The following is a 12,837-nucleotide window of genomic DNA, read 5'->3' as shown; positions in this document are numbered from 1 at the left end:
TTTACGCCTAGCCAGGAAGTACATGACAATGGAAAAGAGAGCGGGGCCTGCTTCCTTCAGAACCTGCAAAGGAAAATCACTTCTGGGGATGGTCTGGCTCTCGTCCTGTCACATGAGGCCTGGGCCAAACAGGGACAGAAGCATCGCTCAGAGTTGCATCTGTCTAGCACACATAACCAATCGCTCCTTCTCTACTTCATCTGTATTAGGAAAAAGTCAAAATAAACATATTATTTGTGTTTTTCTTACAGAAGACTGAGAAAAAGGTTTTCATGTTGAGGAATACTGCTCTGGTTGCTGGCAATAGCTTTGGAAAAGAGCTTACAGAACTCATCCCCCCCCTCCCCACTCACCCCCCATCATCCTGACTTGTCACTGTAAGAGCAGAGTCGTTTATTTTAAAATGTGGTTCTGGGGATTTCATCATTGTATAAACATCCCAGAGGATTCTTACACAAACCTACACACACAACCTCCTCCATGCTCGGCCTCCCCCCGCATGGCCTTCTCCACCCAGGGCCTCCTGCACGCACAGGCTGCATGGTGCAGCCTGTACCAATAGGCCTGATATTCTTCAGTAACCACAAGACTAGGTCACACCCAACAGCAGTGCTGGAGTTCAGAGACCATAAACCTCAGAGGGATGGAGGGCCATTTTATAGCAACCTTTCTAAGATCCATGCAGCTAATCTGTAGTAACTGTACAAAATAATGTTCCATTTCTCTCCTACCTCCCGCCAGCCTTCTTCTCTCTCCACTTCCACTTTCCTACTATGTTTTTCGATATAGATTCTGCATATCAGACAAATCATGCCACTGTTTTTGCATTTAACTCATTAGTTTCAGAGTTCACTTTTTCAGAAGTAGAAGTACATGCTAAGGTGATGAGAAAATACATAGCACAGCTGGATGCTGGTGGCTCACTGGTGGTCCTACCTCCTCAGGAGGCGGGGGTCTGGGAGACTCCCAGCAAGACGTGGCCTTCTGCCTACACGTGTGGGCTTGGTCCTCTGAACCTGAGTTGAATCTTCAGGAGCCAGACTGAGCTGCGATGGCCAATAGGAAGCAACATCAACTCCAGAGGGCGGGACCTTACCTGTGCAAGAGTTAAGGAGATACAACAGAGCAACAAGGCCTGCAAAGCCTGAAATGCTTGCAGTGTGGCTCTTGTCATGACAGTTTCCCCCTTCATCCACAGACTCAGTTAAGTCCTCTGAACCATTTGTTACAGTGTTGAGCCTAAGATGCCAAGGACCACTGTATACTCCAGAGAAATCCCGCTGGTATGGCTCAATCCTTAACTCCAGTCCACTGCGTTCAACCCTTCGGCTCCCTTTCATGCCCTTGTATACTACTCAGCATCCCCTTTCTCTCCCTGAGACGCTGCAGAAATCCAGACACTCTCCTGAGTGTCTTTGATCCCCCTTTACTGTAGCCGTTCTCCAGAGTGGAGAACATAGCGACAAGATTCCTGGGTGAGGTGGAAGAGAGCAGATGGTTCCATGCCAGTCTCAAAAGCCAACTCAGCTGCAAAGCGTGATTTCCTTGGCAGCCCACTCCTGTGATGTGTTAGAGCTTGGGGAATGTCTACACGAAACCCCACTGTGTTCTGTCTCCCACATGGGGTCACGGTCCTGTCACTCCATGCCCTGCTTGCCAACTTCCCTCCATCCATCATGCCTCCTTGCTAGGAGGCCTTAAACCTATTTAGGGACAATTTCTGAAGCTAAATGACTTGATAAATTAACATCAGTCTTAAATAAAACCCCCTTTGGAATCCAAGGACAAACTGGGCAGGGGGGAGAACTCTATTATACTAAACTATAGGGGAAAGGAATTACTATTCTGAATCAATTGCCTTTCATTTCTCTCGTGTAATGGATCATTTGGTTTCTATAAAGTTCTGGCCATGGCCTTCTGGAAAAATTCATGAAGCCAACAAGGAAAAGGGAGGAAATGATTAGAAAGAAATGTCTCTGAATGCCACCAGTGGATGAACTCCCTTCAAAGTTCTGAGCCGTGGTTTCTCCAATAGTCTCCCAGCTTGTCTTGCATTTCTCTCATCCTTGGGAAGACATGGAGCCCCAAGAAGAAGCCGAGGTGAGGCACAGATGTGAGATGACTGCTAGATCTTTAGGACAGAGATATTTGACCCAAGAATAGAAAACTGGAAAGGCATTCCATAACACCACTGGCACTGAAGACAGAACTTGTTCAGGAATAAACCACAGAATGCTAAAGTGGCAATTGCTGTCAAATATTGTTCAGACCACAAAAATCGTAGCTGCAAGAAAGAGTCAGTGGAAATTGGGAGGCAAAATTGCAAGCCTGGAAGCAGTGGCCATGAGTTTATGTGTCAACAGGAGACCACTTCCTCCAGGAAGCCCTCCTGGCTCCCTCCACATCTCATCCATGACCAACCTCCCATCACATGGCCCACCCTTCCTTGCAGATTGCTTTGACTAGCAAGTGACATCCCAGCTAATCCTCTAAATTATTAAGTTGCCTAAGTGGCTACGTATCATGTTGTAGATTCTTTATGAATTCCTCAGAGAACCAGATCCATATTGGTAAATAGTATTTATTCAAAGAAGGGAAAGTAGAAAAATGCCCACTCTCTTCTTTTCATAAACCAGAAGTGGGCATTTTTTTTTTCAAAAGTGAATTCCCTCTGAACAAGATAAGCATAAGCTCCTGTTCTTTGCTGCCAGCCTTTAAAATGCTGTCAGCTTCAAATGGAGCGTCTCTTTCTCCCAGGTAATTCACAGCTGTCAATCTCCCCAGCCACTGAGATGATCTGATGTTTGGGAGGAGGAGGCAGAGAAGGAGGAGGAGGAAGACAAGGAGGAGGAGGAAGATGAGAAGGAGGAGGCAGAGAGGAGGAGGCCCTCTCTGAACAGTGGTGCTTACCCTGGCCTATTGATGACCTCAGGGCTGTATCACAACACACTTAGGTATGCAGAGCTGCCAAGGAGGTGACTTCTCCAGACACAGGCCATTCCTTCTCGTAACCGTGACCTCACCAGAGTAATTCCAGCATACCCAAGCACTCAGGATCTTCCACCCAGGCATAGGAGATTTTAAGTCACCAGTTATAGAAGATTTTAAGCTCTATTTTTCTGTCTTGATATAAGTAATAACCTTATGAAAACCTGCACTGCAGGTGTTCTTCAGCAAGACATTCCAGGAGGTATTATATATCACAACAGAGAAAAGTAGCCAACTCTTTTTGTTCTTTTTAGTGGTATTGGGATTTGCACCAGGGCCACCTGCAGGAGTTTTAAGCACTGGTAAAGATGTGGGCCTGAGTGTAAAAAGAGAAGGTAGGCCTTAGCATCAAGGAAATTTATCTACAGTATCTATTCAGGTTAAAGTCCTAGACACCAACGACCCAGCAGTTCCACTGCCAGGCATATCCACACAGGAAGCGTACTATGCACCAAAGACGTAAAGTGTTGCCAGACGTATTATGTACCAAAGCCTAAGCCCTCCATACCCGGATGGTCATCAGTACTAGAAGGATGGATTAGGGTATGTCATACCATTATCTGCTATAAAACAATAAAACAATAAACCACTCCTGTCCACGAGGCTCACAAACACAATGTGAAAGGGAGAAACAAACGAGCACCTAGCATGGGACTTCATATCAGAAGTTTCTAAATAGGTCACACTAATCTGTTCAACCCAGTGGTCTGCTGGCCTGCTTACCACGGAGGAAGCAGCTACTAATGTGGAACATTCTAGCCAACTGTAATGCCAGACGGTTCAAATGTTAATCTGGGTGCCGATTTAAGTTAGGTGTGTCAATTGAAGCTATCCATTTTATATTCATGTGTTTTATTGCATATCATAAAACTAGCATAAAATGATATAGAATCTGAAACAAAATTGAAGGCAAAACAAAGACATTTCTAGAATAACAAAATTAAGAGACTCTGTCTCTCACAGAAGACTGCATAAAGGAAAACTACAGGAATTGATTTAGATTTGCCTTAGGCAGAAGATCAGTGGTCCCAGGTGGAAATTCAGTAACATGAAGATGGAAAGGGTCACCATGTGGCTGAGCTGAAGTAACCACAGCAATAATAATATATCTTGGGAATTAGAATACATGCAGAACCAAATGCACAGCAATGACTAAAAAGGAGCGGGATAATAACACTTGAAGTTCGAAGATCCTAGAGTTGTCTTGACGACAAAAGCACTTGTTCAAATTGGATTCTAAACAGTCAAAGATGGATGTTGTAGTAGCTACATTAGCCACTGAAAGGAGAATAAAGAACATATAACTCATATGCTAACTGAAAATGAAATATTGTAATATTTTTAACTTAAACACTTAGAATAGGTGAACAAAGTATAAAGCAAATGATAGAAACATAAAGGTACAGAAACCCAAATGTCAGTTATTATATTAAATATAAATGGTCTAGATAATTTCATTAAAGACATATATCTATACACATAGATATACAAATATGTATATGCACATATATGTATATATTTATGTATATATATGCATGCTATGGCTTATGACAAGGTAACTACCCATGAGACACACACTAACATAAAGACAAAAAATATTGCAATATAGTTTAGAAAAATTATATTACTCAAAAGTCATTGTTTGGCTGACTTTTGACAAAGAGTCAACCTAAGTCAAGAAACATTATCATTCAGATAGTCCATAGTGGCAAAACAGTTGAAATCAAGAGGTACGAGCACGGTGACCCAGTCTCTCATCTACGTTACTTAGGAGGCAGAGATAAGGAAGATCACAGACCACCACAGAAAACAGTGAGATTCCCCCAACTCAACAAACAGGCTAGGCATGGCAGGGCGCATGTGACCCCAGACATGAGAGAGGCGAAAGTATGAGGATCATGATTCCAGGCTGGCCCTGGGCAAAAACAGCTGACTTCCATCTTCAAAAGACAAAAGAGGCTGGCGGCGTGGCTCAAGTGGCAGAGGTACTAAGCCTCGAATTCAAAGCCCAATACCATGAGAAAAAAGTGGTCAGTTCCAAGTTGAGATATAATCATTGGAAATCTGAAGGTACTTAGTGTCAGATTTAGGTCTTCGTGTTCTTTCTTAACTTGCTCTCCAGCCCAGCTTAGTTGATTGGATTACGGAGCTAGATGCTAACGGGCTTCACATCTGGTCCTCCAGCTCTTAGCCTCCTAAGCAGCCAGGATCACAGGCATGAGCCACCAGAACCTAGGATTAGCAGTGCTAATTCCAACTGTGCGGGTTATGAAGATGCCTTCATTTATAAACGTTGATCAAACGACATACCTGTATATTGTTTGTCCTCGTATTCTATATCCACACAAAGTTTACTTCAAGTCACTTGAAGGCAGGCAAAGGGGGTCCCTAAGCTACGAAATAAGGCTTGGAATCTGTCGTGGCTCACCATCTCCCAGGCATTCACAAACCAACCTTGCATGGCTTGGTGTTATAGTTTGTATCTTATGGCCCTAACAAGACTTAATCATTCAGACCCGCTTGAATTTTTAAGTTACAATGAAAACCCAGCTTAATGAATTCAAAAGGATTTGCCTGCACTAGATAGAGGATGGTAGGGATGGAAGAAATTCCATCCATAAAGCAATGATCTTGAGGCACTAGAACTTTCAATTCACAAGTTGGTTTGTCTGCAAAAAATATTTGTTGTTTTTTAATTAATCAGACGAAATAAAGATGTAACTCCATGTTTTTTAATAACTAAGTTAGCGGATCAGTGTTAAGAGAGATCATGCTATTTTGAGAACATGACTACCCCCTCAAACACACCAATCCATTCATGTAAAGACTACATGAGAATAGACAGGAACATCATGAAACTTCGGTAAATATTCAAGTTCATGGTTTGTCTGACTTCTCCATCTATGTACATATCACAAACATGGTTACCTTTGTTATAACAGAGTAAGTTAAGAATTTGAGAGCCCCGATTGCCTAGGCCTGAATCTAGCACCTCCACTTACAAAGGGCATCATTGTACAAGCTACTTCAGCACGATGGGCCTCAGTTTGCTCATGTATAAAGTAGGGTGGTCCTTACTTCCATTTAATCTTAATCCAGCTGGAAAATATGGTTGGTCCACAGTAAAATGGACAAGTTTGTTCCCTCCATCCATTCTACATCATCGAAAGATCACTTGACTCCAGAATGATGAATATAAAAAGTTTTTTAAAAGCACTTAAAATAATTTCTAAATTCTGTTCAGCAGAACCTTGATGTTCTGTGAATTTTGTATGTTCAATTTGGGCAAGATACTTATGGCAATTCCATTGAACACACTAATTCACCTCTCTACAGTCCTGGCCACTCAAGGATTACGAGCAGTCACAGCATGCTAGAGACCCCTAATTATATGACACGTGCTGACAAGCACTCTCACTGGAGAGTCAGGACATGGTTTATTTGGGATTCATGCATTAAAGAACAAAGGAAGTTCTAGACTCCCAAGAAAGGACTAGAAATTCGCCACATCAATCCCAGGACCACGTTCAGCACAAAATCCCATGCTAACCACAGCAATTAATACTCAGCACACTCAGTTCTCAACTGAAGGATCTCTTTTCACCACAAAATTGACCTTTCAGAAATACTCTAAACATGTATCTTCTCTTATTTCTAATAGTTTTTGACACATAATAATCATGAGTATTTGTGGGGTATGGTTTCACTTTTCAATACCTGAATATATTGTAGAATAATCAAATTGGGCTACTTAGCATTTCCATCACCTCATAAATTTATCATTTCTTTAGGGTGTGAACATTTTTTTTAAATTTCCTCTCACAGCCTTTTTGGAATATTTACTACAGTATTGTTAATCATAGACACTTACCAGCTTGCATTGCTCCCCAACTCTGCCTTCTCTTCTCAAGCCTTAGATAACCACTCTCCTGTGAGAGTAAACTACCACAACTGCGGGAGCTGTGTGCAAGACAATGATCACCACCAACTATTTTGACTCCTTTGGCAATGCTGCCTTTTTAAAAGTAAATGATATCTGTTTTAGGTTGCCCACTACAATCTTTCATGCTAAGAATGAGATAAAATATGATTCGTTAGTGTTAACACCTGCTGTTTTAGAACTCTTACTATCCTGTCTACTTATTATCTTGAAATAGTAAATTATTAAATCCCAGAAATAGCCAATTTTCTAGGGATTAAATAAAATCATCTGAATGCAAATGTTTCACTCATATCCCTCTCCAAGGACTTTGTAAACCTCAAGGCAAGTTGGGTGAGCATAGATGGTAGTCTTTTCTAATTCCTGGACTATATTTTTATATTTTGTGGCCAAGAAAAAAATCTCTTTTGCTTTCTAGTTATTAATTATTTCACATGATTAAGATATACAGTTATTGTAATCAACATAGTTTAAGAATACAAGTTTTTTAAACAGTCCCTATACGTCAGTAGATTCTGTCTCTCTATATTGGTAGGTTATTATTTTGTTAAACAGATGAATCCAAAGTAAAAGAGAGAAAAAATACATTTAATCACATTGACTGACGTGAGAAGGAAACCCAGGTGCTGAAGTTAACACAAATAGACGGGGACTGACATGACAAGATTTTGATCCTGGATGGTTTGATCCCCGAGCTCACACTCTTAACCACCATGTTGCACTGGACAAAGAAACAAATGAAGTACAAATTGTGAGGAGGGCCAAGATGTCCTCATCATAATGATTGTATACCTTGAATCACAGGAATGGCATCTGCATCTGGAAAGTTGGGGTGCTGTTGCTACAGAAAGAAAAGGACAAAGGACATTCTGAGCTGAGGGGGAGCAAGAGCAAAGGCACTGTGTCCCGTGTGATTACAATACAAAATGCATCATGTGATCCCAGATCCAGTGGGAAAGTCAGGTCAAGGCCAGATCTTGCACATGGCCTTAAAAGCCTTGCGAAGGAGTCTATCTCATGAATTTCCCCAGCATCCAGTGTGGTGTGTGTCACTGGGTAAGCACTAAGAAGGTGAAGGAATCTTTAAATGGAGCTCCCTTTAAATCTGTTTCAAGGTCCCCAGGGCGGGGTGGGGGGCGGGGCCGGGTGTGGAGAGCTTGAGGCCAGAGGGCCAGATCTGTTTAGGACTAGACAAACCAGTTGGCTTTGATTAGCCCACACACCCACAAGCAGCCATCTTCCAGTAGACAGGATCAACACTGACAGCCAGTTGCCTACAACATCTGGTTTAGTTTCTAGCTCAAAAAAACGAGAACTTTCCATTGCCTCTGGTTACTAGAATTTTGCAGTTCCCAAAGGACCTCGGCAAACCAGCCATGCAAATTGGATCAAGTCAGAAATCAAGGTTTCAATTAAATCAGGCCCCTCCTCTTCATGACAGCCCCCAAACAGACAGATACATGAGGTATATGTTCCGCCTTAGCTCAGTCACCGTGAGACCGATGTCTTTATTTTGCCAAAGCCACTCCAGGGTGCAGGTGGACTTATGTCCCCAAACCCGCCTCGATTGCTACCCTGGACACTCCCTGGCCTGGGGATGAAATGTGTGCCATGCACCCCTCCTAGACGGTCACAAAACGATGCGGAATTTATTGAGAGGCTCTTCAAAAAGTTCTCTCTCGGTTGACAGTGACCAGAAGTCAGGCTTTGACCAAGACATACTACCCACCTCTGACCTTGAACACACGTGGCCCTCTTGCTCTGGAAGCTTTCAATCAGGATTTCACAACTTTCTTTAGGTACACCCCTATACCAACCACAGAAGTTTCCAGAGTTAGGTATGATGCAACCCCAACCCAGAGCAGAACAGTCCCTGATGCCTTCTACTCATCACCCCTACTTGTCACCTCCCATTAACATCTCACAGTAATGTATTGGTGGCAACTTCCGGGTCCCCCAAAGAGAGCCATGAGAACCACTCAACATCTTCTTCTGCACACCATTCCCTCCTTGTTATGAAACAGAGCAAGTAGGCAGTTTAAAGGCCATTGTCTTGATTTATGGGACTTGTCTCTGAGTCAGATCGCTAACTGCTATAGCACTTAAAAGAGTTAAACCACACTTACATAAACTGATCTCTGAGCACGTGGAAGGTCTCCACACACGCCTTTTCCTGGAGCTCTCCAAGGGGTGACTGAAAAACTGCAGGACAGCAGGGCACACGTAAGGATGGTCCAGGAGCATTGTCAGACCAGCGCTGCAGGGGTAGAAAGAATTCTGATGAGGGGGGTGTGTGGGACCACAATGGCCCTTAAAAGAAGCATCAGGAAAGTGAGGCATTCCAGAACCTTCTGGTGCATTCTATGCATTTCTCCGCATCCTGATTCTATTATAACTTTTTTAGGTTTTCCACAACTTGGTTACTCATATAGACTCTCTTTCATCCCCCGCCTTCCTCCATTTGCTTCATATTTTACTCACCGGACTGAGCTGTTGAAAGATTTGTGGAGCAATATCTCTATGTTATTTTAAACCAGTAAGGCTGTAAAATCCTCTAGTGAGCCTTCATTGTTCTCAGGAAGGAGGGAAATTGAGCTTAGAAACAGACCAGCAACAACAACAAAAAAAATTTTTTATGTATCTTTTAAAATGCAATTCTGACGGTGAATTTACTGCTTCAATTAGGCTTTGTCAATTCGACCACATCTTCACCTCTCTCAAAACCGCCAAAGGGCCAGACATTAGTGGCTCACATCTGTTCATGCTAGCTATTCAGGGGGCTGAGATCTGAGAATCATAGTTTGAAGCTAGCTAGGCAATCCAAATAACCAGCAAAAAGCCAGAAGCAGAGCTCTGGCTCAAAAGTAGTTGAGCCATGCTAGCCTTGAGTGAAAGAACTAAGAAACAGCACCCAAGCTCTCAATTCAAGCCTAGTGCGGTCACCAAAATACACACATATATTTACACCTTCATGCATACATATATGCATAAAGTAAGAAACTGGACAATGGGAAGACTGAGTAAGGCAGCCAGCACCCTTTATGGATTTTTGTAATTGATGTCATTGCTTTAAAGCAGTTTCTTGGTGCCTTTGTTTCAAGGGAATGACACTTCTTCTTACCCCCAACAAAGAATATTTCTGGTCCCTTAAAAACCCTTAATGACTTAATAGCACCGAAAACCCGCCCTACTGAGTCTTCAAATTATCTCTAGCTACTGTAGCAGTGAAATTAACTAAATTGCAATTCCAGCAGGAATGGCATGGACCGCCAAGCGGGTGGGTTCCAAGCATCTGGAAGTGGAGGGAGTTTATTAACACAAAACAGCTGGATGAGAAAGGGGGCTGCTTTTTGTATTTATTTTGTGTCCTAGCTGTATAACAACACCTGACTCCTCCTTAGCACAATTACATAAGGATTTATATTCTTCTTGGCAAACCTCAGATTTACACATGAAATTCATTTGACCTTGCTTACCAATTTACCTACACAGAGCTTGAACTTGCTAATCAGCCTCATGCTGGAGCAATTAGCAACTGGGTCTAAGGCTCCTTTCTTTAAAAAAAAAAAAAAAAAAAAAAGGTGTGAAGATAAATTTGAAGGCTGGATTCCCTCCTGGTGTGTTTCTACAAATAAAAGAGGCACAAAAATAAGAACACCATTAAGTTATTACAAATATATTTAAAGGGGGGAATAAGGTGGAGCATTTGAATATAAAAATAGCATAATTAGGTATGGAGTTATTACCTAAATAAGAACATGAGTCTGGCATAAACTGCCTGACAAATATGGAATCAAAGAAATTATAAAGCACAAAACTTTCAAGATTGCTGGGATTTTAAAAGATTCAAAGATCAGGGCCAGGAGTTTGGCCTAGTGGTTAAAGTGCTTGCCTAGCATGCATGGAGACCCAGGTTCGATTCCTCGGTACCACATACATAGAAAAAAGCCAGAAGTGGTGCTGAGGCTCAAGTGGTAGAGCTCTATCCTTGAGAAAGTCCAAGGACAGTGCTCAGGCCCTGAGCTCAAGCCCAGGACTGGCAAAAAAAAAAAAAAAAGATTCAAAGATCAGCCCAGCAATGGCGGCTCACGCTGGTAATCTAGCTCCTCAGAAACACTTGGATTATCCAGAAATACACCAACATTGCCATTCCTTTAGGATGGGTATGAATGTCTTAGTGGCCAAACTTCAACCAAAAAGAAGAAACTAGTCCACCCTGGTTGAGTTCATTGCTGGCCACGGGAGGCAGGATCTAAACACATCCACACGTGCAAGGGGTCTTTGTATCATTCATTATACAAATAATCCAAGTTCCCAAAAAGTCTCCTTGGTTCAATTATTTTGGCTCTCCACCTTCAAAGAAAATGCCTAGGTGGAATTAGGGGAATATCATGTCAGTATTATTTTATCCCCTTTGTATCATGGAGAGCAAGGGCACGTGAAGCCCAGACAATGCCTGTGCCTCTCTTATCTCGAATTTATTTTCCTAAGTGCTCCAACAAGATCAGCAAGTGTGAACATCTGTCTCAACACGAAAACACAGACTTTATTTTTACTAGGAAACATTTGCCTTCCAAACGCTAATGGTTGAACTGGTTTTTATTTATTTTGTGTCGGCCATCATATCACACCCCAAGGAGACGGAACATTCTCAGCCTCAGGACAAGAAGGAACCCGTTAGCTTATTTTTACTACACAGTTGTTAGTGTAGTCTCAGACAAAGAACCTGAGGAACAGCAACGGATAGGGGTCCAGAAAGAAGGGGTGATGTGTCTCCACAGCCCCCCCCCAGTGTGGAAGTCAACCACTCACCTTCTCCCTCAAGATGAGTAAGATGTGTGTGAAGGAACTGCGGTTCGAAGCCAGGCTAGGCAGGGAAGCACTGTGCCTGGAACAGAGGAGACTTTTTGGAAAGTTGGTTTACGGGGTTACAGGCTGAAATCGTGACTTCCAATAAAGCCAGTGACTTTGAAATATGTAGGAGGTTGAGATTCAATCGGTGAGGGGTCCCGGTCTGCTCCTCCGTTCATTCAAGCATGTATCAGAGCCGACCATGCCTGTTGGCCAGCAGGCTTGGAAGTCAGCAATGCTCAGACCTTGACTGAAGACTCACCTCGAAGGCTTGTGTAAGGTCGGATTCTCAGCACTCAGAAATCACAATCAACTGGCAGGGGTTCCAGCTGGTTCCCATATTGGCAGTTACCAGACCACACATGGGTGTGTAAGAGGCTTCAGAGATGAAAGATGAATGGAGTTTTATTTGTTTATGTCTGCCTTCCTTTTCTAGCCTATAAGATCCTCAAGATCAGGGGTCAGTGAATTTTTTCTCTAAATAGCCGGATAGTGAACATATGAGATGAATATGCAGACAGAGGATTGGTACAAGACAGGCTAACATGTGGATCTGCTCCTAGGCCATGGCTTGCCCAGCCTTAGCCTGAATGAAGCAGGGAAACTGTTTTCTCTGTCAAGTACCCACCCCTAGCACAGGGCTCTGGTAGGTGGCACAGAACTGGATGGGGTGAATGAGTGGTCGAGATCTCACCTTGGGGATGTCCTGCTGTGTGTCTCTGCCAGGGAAGCTGGGTGGGCGAAATGGCAAATCACGTTGTAAGAGCTTGTATGCCACGAGTTTTGGGGACCTGAAGGCAGAAGGGGCATCCGAGGTAGGGAAGTCAGACAGGGGAGGTCTCGGCTAACTGTGAATTTCAGACAGACAACAAGGCAGTTCCTTGGCACAGACCCTGAAGACATGTGTTATTTATCTGAAATTCAGATAGCTACACACCCTACATTCCCTCCAGGCAGGGTAGGGCCACAAGGGCTGAACAAGGAGTGGGTGTGCTGGGGAGAAAGGATGGGAAATTGGAGCACACACTATGCCATGGGCCACAGCCCAGAAGCTCCAC

At 43.1% G+C, this 12,837-nt stretch overlaps 1 long non-coding RNA gene across 1 annotated transcript; it reads right to left on the bottom strand.

Moving 5' to 3' along the window:
* Positions 1-7,726: 7,726 nt before the first annotated feature.
* Positions 7,727-12,575, bottom strand: LOC150053750 (uncharacterized). The gene is made up of 6 exons (XR_016537896.1): positions 12,474-12,575; positions 11,741-12,157; positions 10,405-10,482; positions 9,055-9,185; positions 8,658-8,735; positions 7,727-7,769 (listed from the first exon to the last, which is right to left on the bottom strand). It is a non-coding gene; the product is annotated as an uncharacterized LOC150053750 (long non-coding RNA).
* Between the last annotated feature and the right edge of the window lie 262 nt (positions 12,576-12,837).

Source organism: Megascapheus bottae, chromosome 15, assembly GCF_031878675.1.
Source record: "Megascapheus bottae isolate mThoBot1 chromosome 15, mThoBot2.hap1, whole genome shotgun sequence".
Classification (NCBI taxonomy): domain Eukaryota; kingdom Metazoa; phylum Chordata; class Mammalia; order Rodentia; family Geomyidae; genus Megascapheus; species Megascapheus bottae.
Note: the sequence above shows the minus strand (reverse complement) of the source record. Positions and strands in the feature narration are given on the sequence as shown.